The sequence below is a fragment of the Cicer arietinum genome, chromosome 2 (assembly GCF_000331145.2).
Source record: "Cicer arietinum cultivar CDC Frontier isolate Library 1 chromosome 2, Cicar.CDCFrontier_v2.0, whole genome shotgun sequence".
NCBI classification, from domain to species: Eukaryota; Viridiplantae; Streptophyta; class Magnoliopsida; order Fabales; family Fabaceae; genus Cicer; species Cicer arietinum.
Genome location: NC_021161.2, coordinates 12,362,650 through 12,379,209, shown reverse-complemented (window position 1 = coordinate 12,379,209; position 16,560 = coordinate 12,362,650).

Below are 16,560 nucleotides of genomic sequence, written 5' to 3'. Positions count from 1 at the left end.
CTATTGGTTTGCAACATGAGACAAGTCTACTAAATGTCAGGTCCTATTAGACTCTAAAGAATTCATTTTATCGTTTATAGCTTCTTGTCATAAATCTGCATTGAATGATGACAAAATTTCTCGAAGATTTGCAGGATCCTCTTCTAAAGTATAGACCATATAATTGAGTATGTAATCATTAACAACTTTAACTCTCTTACTTATTATAGTTTTTATTTCTCCTTGTATGTTGCTTTCAGTGTTCCTCGCCACAAGAACATGACTTGGTTCGCTGCCCCAACTATTTCTCGATTTGAAAGAGAATTTATTTTCATAGAAGTCAACATCATTGGACGTTATGATCACTTTCACATTTAAGTCGTAAAATCTATACGCTTTGTTTTTTTATTGCATACCCAATGAATACACATTCATAGGCTCTACCGGCGAATTCAATTCGTTTGGGATCGGGGATTTTGCCATAAGTCAGATACACTCAAGTTCGAAAATAAGATAAGTTTGGTTGTCTTTTCTTCACTATCTCACAAGGAGATATTTTGTTTTTAGATTTAAGGATTTTATACAAAACATAGAAAACATTCAACAAAGTTTCCCCCACCAATAGCAAAAACTAGTTTAATAAGAATTCTATTCATTTCATGCAAATATGGTGTAGATATTTCATTTATAATTTCATGCAATTTTTAAAACTCATTAAATAAACTAGAATCATACTCAGTACATCTTAATATTAATTTTTAATTTCAATTACAAAGATTTTAAACATGTCAAGCGCTTCATTTTTATTGTTCATTAGATATACGAAATTATAGTCAAAACAATCGTCAATCAAAGTGATAAAAATAACATTTTCCATTTCTTGTTATCGTCTCATCAAGTTCACATATATATTAAATCTAAAAACTCAAATTCTCTGACTACTGATATATGTGAACTCTTTGTTATTTTAGCTTGACTATGAAAATCACATTTTTCAAAATTATTTAAAATAACTTTGGAATTAAACCTAAGTTACTTAAGTTTTAAATCCTTTGTTCACGTGACAAAGTCTAGCATGCCAAATATTAAAATTACACATGTAAACAAAAGTAGACATTCTTAATTTAATTTAAATGTGCATCAGTGGTGAACCAATTGCTAACAAAAATATCATATTTAGAATTGATGTACAAATTTGTCTCAATGTCTTATTTAGAAGAAGACCATAAAAAAAAAAAACATAAACAAGATTTTTTTCTTTATCTTTGAGTCTCTAGGGAAAATTATTTTGTTATATGCTTGAGAGAATTTTTGAAATCCTTCCAAGCAGGGGCAGTTTGTCAATCATAACAACAATTTGAAAATTTTCATCTAAAGTCATACCTTAAGATAGGTGATCTCTTGAGCTATCTTCTGAATTTCACAGGAGTGAGCTTCCACGAATCTGTCATCGGTCATCTCATACTCTAGGTAGCGATTCACAACTTACTTTTTAGGCTCAACTTTCTCGGTATCATACTTTTTCTTTAGAGTATCTCTAGTAGTATTGTTGGAACTGTAATAGTCATACAGATCATCAACAAGTCCGTTGGGTTAATTCTTCAGCTTTCTAATCATTTTTTGTTTGCTTCAAACTGAAACATTTTTTAGAAATCAGATGCAACATAACCAAATTCAAAATCTCTTCGGTTGAAATGACAGAAAGGAACGTCTTAAAATTGTTGCTTTTGAGTTTTGAAAACTTTTTCAAAATCAATTTATACTACCGAAGATATTACTGGCTTGAGTCGCGGACAAGGTTGCCCTCTTTAAGACGTTTCACAACACTGCCCAAATTGCGCAAGACTACTATCAACCACGAAGTTCCCAAGATAAAACAACCTATAGCTAGACAAACTGTATTGAAGTTCTATTGCACTGTAGAAAATCTTTCTAGAATTAAACTTTCAATATAGCGGTTAAAACCACTCTCAATATGATGATTAAAGTCACTCGCAATATGGTATTATGACCACTCATAAATCAAAAGGACTACGATACAAAAAACTGCTTTAAAAGACTACGACACAAAAAACCGCTCTAAAAGACTACGACACAGAAACCGCTCATAGTGATTTAGGACCACTAAAAATTCGACTTAATTACGACATAAAAACCAATCTAAAAGGATAATGGTATTATGACAACTCAAAAGTCGACGAAACTACGACATAACAACCGATCTTAAAATCAAATGGGTTACGGTACAAAACAACTCTAAAATAAAATCAAACGAACTACTATCTAAAACCACTCTAAAATATCAAAAGGATAACGGTACAAAATCATTCTAAAATATCTAATGGACAAAAATCGGAGATGCTCGGAATTATATCGAGTAGAGTAGAAAAGGGAAAGTTAGAAAATGCATCCAACTTTAGTATACTTTTCATAAGAGTTTGAAACTCATTATACAGTAATGAAAGCAAACCCACATATGTTTTCTATCCAATGTCAAACTTTACTATTTATAAATTTGAAAACTACTCAATATATGAGATTTGTCCAATGTGAGACTTCAACAATTTTTAAATTTACACACTAACATACTATATGTTCCAACAAAAACAAAAGAAGTGTGGACATATTCACCAATTATTCAATATATATATACACACCGGTCAATAATTTTTATATTATCAATAAGCCATAATCGTCAGACTATCTTCTATAATTATTTTTAAAATCACACACATAATAATTATGTTATAGTAATAATGTAAACAATAGATATTTACATCAACAATAAATATTTACACACATAAAATTATTTACATCAACAATAAATATTTTTTATTTACCATTCTTCTTTCCAAAATAAGGTTTCTAGTTTATCGTCATGTATGAAGATTTTTCAAGCATCTTCTTGTCATGGAGCATCTTTCAAGCATTTCGTCATTTATATATTTATATATGTTGTGATTCTTGAACTCTATCTAATATTTACCTCGTAAACAAAGAAGTCAAGACACTTGAATCGGATACACAAGAATATAATGACATAATTTTTCTTTTCTAGTAATTTAGCATTTATATATATATATATATATATATATATATATATATATATATATATATATATTTAACTAATTATTTGGAAGAAAAAAGAAATCTAAATATAGGTATTTTACTAATTATTTAGCATTTTACAAAAACTGAACTTATATTTTAATTTAACAAAAACTGATCAGAACATAAATTTTGTAATTTTACAGCGCTTTTTTCAATAAGCACTATAAAAAGCATTTAAAAAAAATAAGGAGGTCACATAGCGCTTGCACATAATAAAATAAAGAAGTCTCTTAAAACGCATCGTGGAAAAGCGCTGTAAAAGGGTCACATAGCGCTTGCACATAATAAAATAAAGAAGCTTTTTAAAGCGTTTTGTGGAAAAACGTTGTAAAAGGGTGCTTGCATATAATAAACACAAAGAATCCTTTTAAAGCGCTTTGTAGAAAAGCGCTGTAAAAGGTTGCTTGAACATAATAAACACAAGGAAGCCTTTTAAAGCGCTTTGTGGAAAAGCGCTGTAAAAGGCTTTAAAAAAAATAAAATAAGCATGTCTTTTACAGCGTTTTTAAAAAAAAGCGTTGTAGTAAGGTTTTATATATAACAGTAAACCGCTTCAGTTTTCTCTTCATTACGTAAACTTCATACGCTTGTTTTCTCTTCCTCTTCATTCTCATTCTCATTCTCATTGCGAAGCCTACGAACAATATTGTCTTGTTGCTAACCCTCATTACGTAAACTTCATACGCTTGTTTTCTCTTCATTCTCATTGTCATTGCGAACCATCTTTGTATCTGTGAACCCTACTCTCCATTACGTAAACTTCATACGCTTGTTTCTGGGAATCCTACTCTCATACGAACCGTTCGTATTTCTACGTTGGTCTTCTTTGTTCGTATTTATGCGCCATAACCCTACCGTTCTTCTGTTTTTCAGGTATTGTATTTATTAGTTTTTTGTTTCACTAAAATGCATGTTGAATTTATACTGCTACGTACTTAGCACTACGCCAGAAATGACATTTAACAGCGTCCATTTTACAGCGCTTTCTAAACACAAGCGCTGTTGTAATTATATTTTAAAAATAACGGAACCTATTACAGCGCTTTTTATGTAAAGCGCTGTAAAACAAGCGCTGTAGTAGGTCATATAACGTTTGCGCATCACGTTATAAGGATTTTACAGCGCTTGTCAAAAAAGCGCTGTAAACGGAAGCGCTTTCGCGAATCAGTTACAACGCTTTTTTCACAAGCGCTGTAAAACACATGCGCTTTCATTGAATTTAACTACCTATTACAGCGCTTTTTTCACAAGCGCTGTAAAACACATGCGCTTTCATTGAATTTAACTACTTATTACAGCGTTTTTTTCACAAGCGCTGTAAAACACATGCGCTTTCATTGAATTTAACTACTTATTACAGCGCTTGACTAGATTATGTTTCTTCTTCAGGGAAATTTGTAGTAAAGTGATCGACCCTCAGAAATTACCGACATTGCAGAGGGAAATTGTTGTTACTTTGTGTGAGCTTGAAATGTATTTCCCACCATCGTTTTTTGATATAATGGTTCACCTTACTGTTCATCTGGTTAAGGAGACACAACTTTGTGGGCCAGCTTATATGAGATGGATGTATCCGATAGAACGATATATGAAAATATTAAAAGGGTACGTAAAAAGTAGAAGTCGACCAGAAGGTTGTATTGCTGAACGATACATTGTTGAAGAGGCTGCTGAATTTTGTACTGAATATCTGTCCAATGTTGAATCCATAGGGCTTCCCATGTCTCGTCATTCGGGAAGACTATCAGGAGAAGGGATAACTGGAAGGAGACTACTGACTATATCAAGGACAGAATGGGAGCAGGCACAATTGTATGTTCTGCACAATGATGATGAGGTTCAACCGTATGTTACAATACACATTGATCAGTTATCTCGTTTGAACATGAATAGGAATCAAAATTGGATAACTCGAGAGCACAATCGAAGTTTTGTAACATGGTTAAAAAATCACATAATGTCAAAATTTGATATAGACCCCGGATCAATTTCAAATAGATTGAGGTGGCTAGCAAATGGTCCGAGCTTACATGTCTTTTCTTACACTGGTTATGTTATTAACGGCTACACATTTTATACCAAAGAACAAGATGATCAGACCACTATGCAAAATAGTGGAGTCACTCTCGTAGCTGAAGCGATGCATGTCTCAAGTGCAAAAGACAAAAACCCAATATATGCAAATCTATCATATTTTGGGGTTATCGAGCGCATATGGGAGTTAGACTACACAATGTTTCGTGTTCCCATATTTGGTTGCAAGTGGGTCGATAATAATAATGGCGTTCGGATTGATGAGTCAGGATTCTTGCTTGTCGATTTTAATAGGGTGGGATACAAAGACGAGCCTTTTATTTTAGCGTCGCAAGCTCAACAAGTGTTTTATGTCACTGATCCTTCTAATGATAAATGGTCTGTTGTCCTATCGACCAATAAAATAAGTGATGATAACAATAATGATGAAGATGTTGGTAATGATCTTTTATTTGCAACATCACAACAACCACATGAAATTGATTCAACTGATGATGGTTTATATCTTAGAGATGATCATGATGAGGGAATTTGGATTAATCCATCGTTTCGTATTGTAAATGGACAAACAAATGTGAATGTCACCAGGAAAAGAAGAAGGGCATCTTAATGTATATATATGTTTAATTGTTTTATATAAGCTATGCATGTAATCTGAACTGTGTTATTGTAAATATGCATGTAATCTGAATTGAGTGTTTTATACTAAGTTCTGATTAATTTATTTTCTGATTAATTTATTTTCTGCTTATATTTAGCTTGATTTGAGTGTTTTATACCAAGTTCATGTAACAATGAGTGTTTTATATTTAGCTTGATTTACATGAACTGAACTGAATATAAATTAGTAATTTACATGAACTGAACTGAACTGAATAGAGAGATTCTCTTTTGCTCAGTGCATATATATATATAGATTCTTCAGAATACTCATTTCTAATAATTCATCATCTCCTAAAGTATTGTGATAAAGACAATGATAACAATATTTTTAATCCAATAAACAATGATAAAAATGTTTTTAATGTCATCCCAACCCAAATAAACCAAACACAAAAATAAAATAAAGAGACATTTTACAGCGCTTATCTTAAAAAGCGCTGTAAAAGATCCTTTTAAAAATAAAATAATGAGTGTTTTATACCTTTTACAGCGCTTTTCACACAAAGCGCTGTAAACGACTCTTTTGAAAGTGAGTAAAAAAGACATTTTACAGCGCTTATTTGACAAAGCGCTGTAAAAAAGCTTTAAAAATAATATTCATCAGACACCTAATTTCTTCAAACACCTTGTACGCATCATGGGAATCCAAAAAACATCAGACACAAACCCATTTCTTCAAACACCTTGTACGCATCATGGGAATCCAAAAAACATCAGACACAAACCCATTTCTTCAAACACCTTGTACGCATCATGGGAATCCCCAAAAACACCAGACACAAACCCATTTTTCGCAACATGGCAATGATCCTGAATACCAATTAAGTTTCGATTTAAGAAGGAAAGAGAATGTAAAGAGATAAAAAGGGTGTTGAGGTGGAGATTGAATTGTGAAAGAGTAAGCTTTGATGTTTGTGAAGAAGATGCATAAAAGGAGAAGAGTTTGGTGAAGAGGAAGGGATTTTTGTGGTGACCAGTTACTACTATGTGGGTTTTGCATGCATGTTGAGCTTGTTTAAAAAATAACATAACATAACAAAACACAAAAACAATAAGGCCTTTTACAGCGCTTATTTGGAAAAAGCGCTGTAAAAGAGCCTTTTAAAATTAACATAAAGAGACATTTTAGAGCGCTTATGTGGAAAAGCGCTGTAAAAGGCTTTAAAAAACATTCATATAACATAATAACACACGGAGGTCTTTTACAGCGCTTATTTGGGAAAAGCGCTGTAAAAGAGCCTCTTAAAATTAACATAAAGAGACATTTTAGAGCGCTTATGTGTAAAAGCGCTGTAAAAGGCATTCAAATAACATAATAACACACGGAGGTCTTTTACAGCGCTTATTTGAAAAAAGCGCTGTAAAAGAGCCTTTTAAAAATTTAACTAAAGAAGCCTTTTAGAGCGCTTATGTGTGAAAGCGCTGTAAAAGGCATTCATATAACATAATAACACACGGAGGTCTTTTACAGCGCTTATTTGAAAAAAGCGCTGTAAAAGAGCCTTTTAAAAATTTAACTAAAGAAGCCTTTTAGAGCGCTTATGTGTGAAAGCGCTGTAAAAGGCATTCATATAACATAATAACACACGGAGGTCTTTTACAGCGCTTATTTGAAAAAAGCGCTGTAAAAGGCATTCAAATAACATAATAACACACGGAGGTCTTTTACAGCGCTTATTTGAAAAAAGCGCTGTAAAAGGCATTCAAATAACATAATAACACACGGAGGTCTTTTACAGCGCTTATTTGAAAAAAGCGCTGTAAAAGAGCCTTTTAAAAATTTAACTAAAGAAGCCTTTTAGAGCGCTTTACAAAATAAGCGCTGTAAAAGGCTTATAAAAAGCGCTGTAAAAGTGTTACGTATATATAACAGTTACCTCTTCAGTTTCCTCTTCATTACGTAACCTTCATCTCAACCTTCATTTCTTCTCTTCTTTTGCAAACCCTATCATCCCGTCCTTTACGAACCTTATTTCCACGATCATCTCCTTCATTTCGAACCTTATTTCCATCCAAGATCATCTCTCCCATTTCACACAATATATTTTCATTGAAATACGTAACCCTCATTACGTATTTCTTCAAACCGTATTTCTGTGAACCATATTTCTGTGAACTTTCTGCAAACCCTCTTTTCTTTGCATTTCGTCTTTCTTCGAACCATCATTATTCAGGTATTGATGTTATTAAATTTTTGTAATCATTAGAATGCATGTTGAGCTTTTTTAAGATATACTGATACATGTTGAGTTTGTTTATAATAATGCATGATCCATGTTGAGCTTGTTGATGTTATACTAAAGTGCATGTTGAACTTGTTGTAGTTAAATGGATACAAACAAAGATTTAGAAGTTCAAAATGAAGAAGTTGGCACCTCTAAGACTTACGAAAAAGAAGTCAAACGTGGTGCAACTATCATGCAAAGGGTGATTAAAGCACGGAGCAGTGGCATTAAATTTGAGGTATACTATATATACTCTGTTTGCTGTGTGTTTTTTTATCTTTTTTTAGGGTTTAGGGCATGTACTTACTATATGAGTTTATTAGGTTGGCTGGAACGAGAGTGGTCAGCCAGTTGACCCCAACAGCTCCATGTTTGTAAGCTACATTGGGGCTGTTGTTCGTCAAAATGTCCCAATAACAATAGACAACTGGAGAGATAAGGCGTTGAAGGATGCCAAAGATATCATCTGGAATGACATTCAAGTAAATATTTTGATCTACTCTTTTGTCATTTATAATTTTTTTTCTGTAAAATACATTACTTATAATTGTTTTCATTGCAGACCACTTTTGTTCTTGATGAGGAACGAAAGTCATATGTTTTGAGAGTTGCTGGGAAAATCCATCGTGGATTTAGATCCCATCTCTCAAATTTCTATCTAAAAGATAGAGAAGGAAACACAAATGCTGAACCTCCAAAGATATATCAACATTATATATCAAAGGATGAATGGAGTGCATTTGTTTCCAAACGTTCTGACCCGGCGTTTGTCGTAAGTGATTAATTTATTAGCATTTGTGTTTTATTATTCATATTCGTAGCGTATTTTAAATTTTTACACAATTGCTATTTTTTTTTTATATAGAATATTAGTAAGGCAAATCGCGAACGGGCAAGCAACCCAAAACACCCATACAAGAAATCACGTATGGGATATGCACGCCTTGAACAAAAAATTGTAAGTAATTAAACATCACTTGTAATTTGTATTATAAACTATAGTGTGTAACTAATTTGTATTATTTTGTTTATGATTTTAACGAATAGAGAAAAGACACCCAAGCCGATCAACCCTTGGGTCGTCATATCTTATGGAAGGAAGCGCGTGTTAACAAAGAAGGAGTGGTTGATAATGAAAATGTCAAGAAAGTTGTAGAACTTTGTGTAAGTATATTATCACTTTAATATTTTTTAATATTGTATTTTAAAAATGCTATTGAACTTATCTTTTTAATGTTACATGTATTTTAGGAAACTATTGAACAAAGTTCTGAAACTCAAGAGGGCAACAAGGATACGTGCAGGGACATTCTTGGGAAAGTGTTTAATGTCCCTGAGTATTCCGGTCGAGTGAGGGGGAAAGGATTTGGCGTAACTCCCAAAAGCTTTTTTCCTCAAGAGAAGCGCCAAAAACCTTCCAACGAGGAAGTATTAGAGAAGCTCAGAATCTTATCGGAGCAAGTGGCACTCTTGGTGAATACGAATAAAGACAAGCAACTTCCGGTTCAGCTCCAACCTGAAATACAAATGGAGAGTGAAACCGGGAGTTGCAACGTCGGTTTGAAGAGTATTCCCGAGGTAATTAATTACTTACTACTTACTTGCTTATGTAATTACTTATGTATTAAACAAACTTATATATTAACTGTACTTATGTTTTAACTATTGATGTAGGGTGTCACTACATGTGTCCTATACTTGTCCTCGCCGACTCAACGGAAGGTGGGAAAAGGAATATTGCACAATACTTCGGGAGAAGTATTGCACAATATTCCGATCCCCGCGGGCCATGTCAAAGTATCGCCTACGGTTGCTTTCGAACCAACTGCACCGTTGCCCATACCGGACAACGATGGAGATATGAAGTTCTTAAGCGACGCTATTGGCAGTTACGTGGCATGGCCCACACACCTTGTTGCCCTCGAAAAAAAGATTCCCAAGGACAAATCAGTTACATCTCCCGAAAAGGTTTGTCACATTTATTGCCTAAGGTTTTTTATTTTTTCAGATTCAATAAACTAACATTTTACCTCATTTTTGTAGGTCCAAATAAATAAACCACCCCTACAGCCAAAAAAAGGCAGCAGACCTCAAAAATTGGAGGTTAATAGGGCTGCCAAACTACAAAGGCTGGAGGGTAATAAAGCTGCAAAACTTGCAGCAACAAAAAATCTGGATCGGGGAAAATCGGTCGCTGCTGCTGCTGCTCCTAATAAAAGTCAGCCACGCCTTGGTAAATACGGGGCGTGTCTTGACATCCAAATAAAAAGGAACATGGGCAGCAGCAACGATTCGCCCATTGTACAAATGAATCAAGACATCTTTGGAGATGAGTATATTGAATACCTCGAAAAGGAGCAAATGTACGATCTTCTCGAACATAAGGAGCTGAGTGTTACTGTAATCAGCTTGTACATAAGGTAAAAAATACTTTTAATTGCATTTATTTGTAATTAATTAAATGTATTGGTAATTAATCTAGTTTAAAATTTTCATTGAAGGTTTTTGTACGAGAAGGTCGTGTGCACGAGGAAACTGTCAAATAAATACTCATTCTTGTCTCCGCATAAGATGTCGATGTTCAAACTCGATCCAGACAATGTAAAACACTACATTGTAGATATGTTTTTAAGAAATAAAGAAAGTGATAAATTGTTCTTGGCACCATATAATTCAGGGTACGTAATTTTATCTTTTTTAATTGATGAGAATTTAATTTATTAGTTGTCTATAAACAAAATTGCTTAACCAATTTTTTGTTGTTGTAGGGCACATTGGGTGCTATTTGCAATCAATGCGGTCTCTGAAGTGATATACTATTTGGATCCCGTGCACGGCGATTACACCAATCACCCCGGAATAAAGAATATGCTCGACACGTAAGTAATATTCATTTATTTCTTACATATATATATTTATATATATATATATATAAATATATATATGTAAGAAATAAATGAATATTACTTACGTGTCGAGCATATTCTTTATTCCGGGGTGATTGGTGTAATCGCCGTGCACGGGATCCAAATAGTATATCACTTCAGAGACCGCATTGATTGCAAATAGCACCCAATGTGCCCTACAACAACAAAAAATTGGTTAAGCAATTTTGTTTATAGACAACTAATAAATTAAATTCTCATCAATTAAAAAAGATAAAATTACGTACCCTGAATTATATGGTGCCAAGAACAATTTATCACTTTCTTTATTTCTTAAAAACATATCTACAATGTAGTGTTTTACATTGTCTGGATCGAGTTTGAACATCGACATCTTATGCGGAGACAAGAATGAGTATTTATTTGACAGTTTCCTCGTGCACACGACCTTCTCGTACAAAAACCTTCAATGAAAATTTTAAACTAGATTAATTACCAATACATTTAATTAATTACAAATAAATGCAATTAAAAGTATTTTTTACCTTATGTACAAGCTGATTACAGTAACACTCAGCTCCTTATGTTCGAGAAGATCGTACATTTGCTCCTTTTCGAGGTACTCAATATACTCATCTCCAAAGATGTCTTGATTCATTTGTACAATGGGCGAATCGTTGCTGCTGCCCATGTTCCTTTTTATTTGGATGTCAAGACACGCCCCGTATTTACCAAGGCGTGGCTGACTTTTATTAGGAGCAGCAGCAGCAGCGACCGATTTTCCCCGATCCAGATTTTTTGTTGCTGCAAGTTTTGCAGCTTTATTACCCTCCAGCCTTTGTAGTTTGGCAGCCCTATTAACCTCCAATTTTTGAGGTCTGCTGCCTTTTTTTGGCTGTAGGGGTGGTTTATTTATTTGGACCTACAAAAATGAGGTAAAATGTTAGTTTATTGAATCTGAAAAAATAAAAAACCTTAGGCAATAAATGTGACAAACCTTTTCGGGAGATGTAACTGATTTGTCCTTGGGAATCTTTTTTTCGAGGGCAACAAGGTGTGTGGGCCATGCCACGTAACTGCCAATAGCGTCGCTTAAGAACTTCATATCTCCATCGTTGTCCGGTATGGGCAACGGTGCAGTTGGTTCGAAAGCAACCGTAGGCGATACTTTGACATGGCCCGCGGGGATCGGAATATTGTGCAATACTTCTCCCGAAGTATTGTACAATATTCCTTTTCCCACCTTCCGTTGAGTCGGCGAGGACAAGTATAGGACACATGTAGTGACACCCTACATCAATAGTTAAAACATAAGTACAGTTAATATATAAGTTTGTTTAATACATAAGTAATTACATAAGCAAGTAAGTAGTAAGTAATTAATTACCTCGGGAATACTCTTCAAACCGACGTTGCAACTCCCGGTTTCACTCTCCATTTGTATTTCAGGTTGGAGCTGAACCGGAAGTTGCTTGTCTTTATTCGTATTCACCAAGAGTGCCACTTGCTCCGATAAGATTCTGAGCTTCTCTAATACTTCCTCGTTGGAAGGTTTTTGGCGCTTCTCTTGAGGAAAAAAGCTTTTGGGAGTTACGCCAAATCCTTTCCCCCTCACTCGACCGGAATACTCAGGGACATTAAACACTTTCCCAAGAATGTCCCTGCACGTATCCTTGTTGCCCTCTTGAGTTTCAGAACTTTGTTCAATAGTTTCCTAAAATACATGTAACATTAAAAAGATAAGTTCAATAGCATTTTTAAAATACAATATTAAAAAATATTAAAGTGATAATATACTTACACAAAGTTCTACAACTTTCTTGACATTTTCATTATCAACCACTCCTTCTTTGTTAACACGCGCTTCCTTCCATAAGATATGACGACCCAAGGGTTGATCGGCTTGGGTGTCTTTTCTCTATTCGTTAAAATCATAAACAAAATAATACAAATTAGTTACACACTATAGTTTATAATACAAATTACTTCATTATATAAAAGTGATGTTTAATTACTTACAATTTGTTGTTCAAGGCGTGCATATCCCATACGTGATTTCTTGTATGGGTGTTTTGGGTTGCTTGCCCGTTCGCGATTTGCCTTACTAATATTCTATATAAAAAAAAAATAGCAATTGTGTAAAAATTTAAAATACGCTACGAATATGAATAATAAAACACAAATGCTAATAAATTAATAACTTACGACAAACGCCGGGTCAGAACGTTTGGAAACAAATGCACTCTCTGTAATATGTTCTGTTCTACTGATTGTGAAGTGATTTTGGATCAAAAATAATTTTGGATACAAAGATAAAAGACAGCGCTTTTTAAAAAAAGTGTCATAAAAAGCTAAAAAGCACTTTTCATTTCAAATAATTAATTTACAGCTTTAAAAAAAAAAACACACACATTTTACAGCGCTTTTTTTAAAAAGCGCTGTAAAATGTTGTTCTAAAGCGCTTTAATGGTGCACCTTCTACAGCGCTTTCGTGAGAAAGCGCTGTAAAATGTGCATAACAAGCGCGCGTTGTATTTACATGTTTTATAGCGCTTTTTTAAAAGCGCTGTTGTATCATTTACAGCGCTCGTTTCCACAGCGCTTATTTTTTTGAAAAAGCGCTGTAAATGGCTTAAAAAAAGCGCTGTAATATGCACCCCATCATATGAGTTATGGGTGTGCATATTACAGTGCTTTCTCAAAAAAGCGCTTTAATATGCCCACCCATAATTTCATATTATGGGTCTGCATTTTACAACGCTTTTCTTGTACATTTTACAGCGCTTTTTAAAAAAAGCGCTGTAAAATGTGCATAACAAGCGCGCGTTGTATTTACATGTTTTATAGCGCTTTTTTAAAAGCGCTGTTGTATCATTTACAGCGCTCGTTTCCACAGCGCTTATTTTTTTGAAAAAGCGCTGTAAATGGCTTAAAAAAAGCGCTGTAATATGCGTTTTTTCGCGTAGTGTAGACTACTGCATATTGAACTTGTTAAAGTTATACTGAACTGCATGTTGAACTTGTTGTAGATAAATGGATACCAACAAGGATTTAGATCGTCAAAATGAGGAAGTTGTCAACACTAAGACTTATGAAAATGAAGTCAAACGTGGTGCAACCATCATGAAAAATGTCATAAAAGCAAGGAGTAGTGGCAAAAAAATTGAGGTATACTATACTTTGTTTGCTGTTTATTTTTTATCTTTTTTGAAAGTATGTACTTACTATATGAGTTTATTAGGTTGGATGGAATGAGAGTGGTCAACCAATTGACCCCAACAGTTCCATGTTTATAAGTTATATTGGGGCTGTTGTTCGTTAGAATATCCCCATCACAATTGACGATTGGAGAGATAAGGCGTTGAAGGATGCGAAAGATATATTGTGGACTGATATACAAGTAACTTTTTTGATCAACTTTTTTGTTACTTATAATTTTTTCCATTGAAATACTTTACTCAAACTATATCTTTATTTCGTTTGCATACTGCTTTTGCTGTTGACGAGGTGAGAAGGACTTACGTGTTGAGAGTTGCCGGAAAAATACACCGTGGTTTTAGATCTCACCTCTCAAATTGCTATCTAAAAGATCATGAAGAAAATATGAATGCTGAAGCTCCAAAAATATATAAACATCATATATCAAATGAAGAATGGTGCGCATTTGTAGCAAAACGTTCAGACCCCGCGTTTGCGGTAAGTGATTAATTTATTAGCATTTGTGTTTTATTATTCCTATTCATAGCGTATTTTTTTACACGATTGTTATTTTTTTATATACAAGTAAGGAAAATCGCGAGAGGGCAAAAAATCCGACGCACCCATACAAAAAATCTCGTATGGGATATGCACGTCTAGAGCAAAAACTTGTAAGTAATTAAACATCACTTTTATATAATGTGGTACATTATAAACTATAGTTTCTAACTAATATTTTGTTTATGATCTTAACGATTAGATACAAGACACCCAATCCGATCAACCGTTGGGTCGTCATATCTTGTGGAAGGAAGCTCGTGTAAATAAAGATGGAGTGGTTGATAGCGAAAATGTTCAAAAAGTATTAGAACTTTCTGTAAGTATATTATCCCTTTAATATTTTTTTAATATTTTATTTTAAAAATGATATTTAACTTATCTTTTTAATCATACGTGTATTTTAGAAGAATCTCGAACAAAGTTCGGAAAATCAAGAGGACAACAAAGCTAGTTGTAGGGACATTCTCGGTAAAGTGTTTAATGTTCCTGAATATTCTTGTCGCGTGAGGGGAAAATGATTTGGCGTAACTCCTAAAAGCTATTTTTCACAAGAGAAACACCAAAATCCATCTAATGAGGAAGTATTAGAGAAGCTCAAATTCCTACCAGAGCAAGTGGCACTCTTGGTGAAGACGAATAAAGACAAGCAACTTCTGGATCAGCTCCAACATGAAATACAAATGGAGAGTGAAAACACGAGTTGTAACATTGGTCTCAAAAGTCTTCCCGAGGTAATTAATTACTTAATAAAATAAGAAATTCATTCAACCTAATTGTTTCACGTACTTATGTATTAACCATTGATTTAGGGTGTCACTCCTTGCGTGTTGTACATATCCTCCCCTACTCATCGCAAGGTCGGAAAAGGAACATTGTACAATACTTTGGGAGAAGTATTGCACAACACATTGATCCATGCGGGCCATGTCAAAGTATCACCAATTATTGTTTTGGAACCAAATGCACCGTTGCCTATACTGGACAACGATGCAGATATGAAGTATTTAGGCGAAGCAATTGGTAGTTACGTGGCATGGCCCACACATCTTATTGTCCTTGATAAGGTATGTTTAATTAATTGAAATGTATGTTTAATTGATATGTATATTTAATTGCAAGATATATGATTATGATTGATTATATTTAATTGCTGATTTTTTTTTCGCTGTTAACTTTAATTTCACATTTATTTAGATTCAGACAAAGTCTAAAGGGAATGATAAGAAGATTCCCATAAACGAGTCAGCCACATCGCCAGAAAAGGTTTGTGACATTTATTCTGTAAGGTTTGTCATTTTTTCAGATTTACTAAACTAACAAACTAATTAACCTCATTTTTTCAGATTCAATCCAATAAACCACCCGCACAGCAAACCAGCTGCCGCATCACAACTGGATGTCCATGGTAAAAATAAAGCCGGCAAACTTCAAAAATTGGAGGGTAATAAAGCTGCCAAAGTTGTTGCTCAAAAACTGGATCGGGGAAAATCAGTTGCTACTCCTGCTCCTAAAATAAGTCAGCCATGCATTGCTCGATATGGGTCGTGTCTTGACATACAGGTAAAAATGAATATGGGCAGCAACAACGATTCACACATCATAAGCATGTATAAAGCTATATTCGGAGATGAGTATGAAGAACTACTTGAAAAAGAGCACATAAACGAACTTCTCAACCATAAGGAGTTGAGTGCTACTGTCAATCAACTTATATATTAGGTAAAAATTACTTTTAATTTCATTTATTGGTAACTAATTTAATTTATTGGTAATTAATCTAATTTGAAATTTTCATTGAAGGTTTTTGTATGAGAAGTTGGTGTGCACGCGCAGATTGTCAAATAGATTTTTATTCTTGTCTCTGCATAAGCTTTCGATGTTTAAACTCGATCTAGTGAATGTAA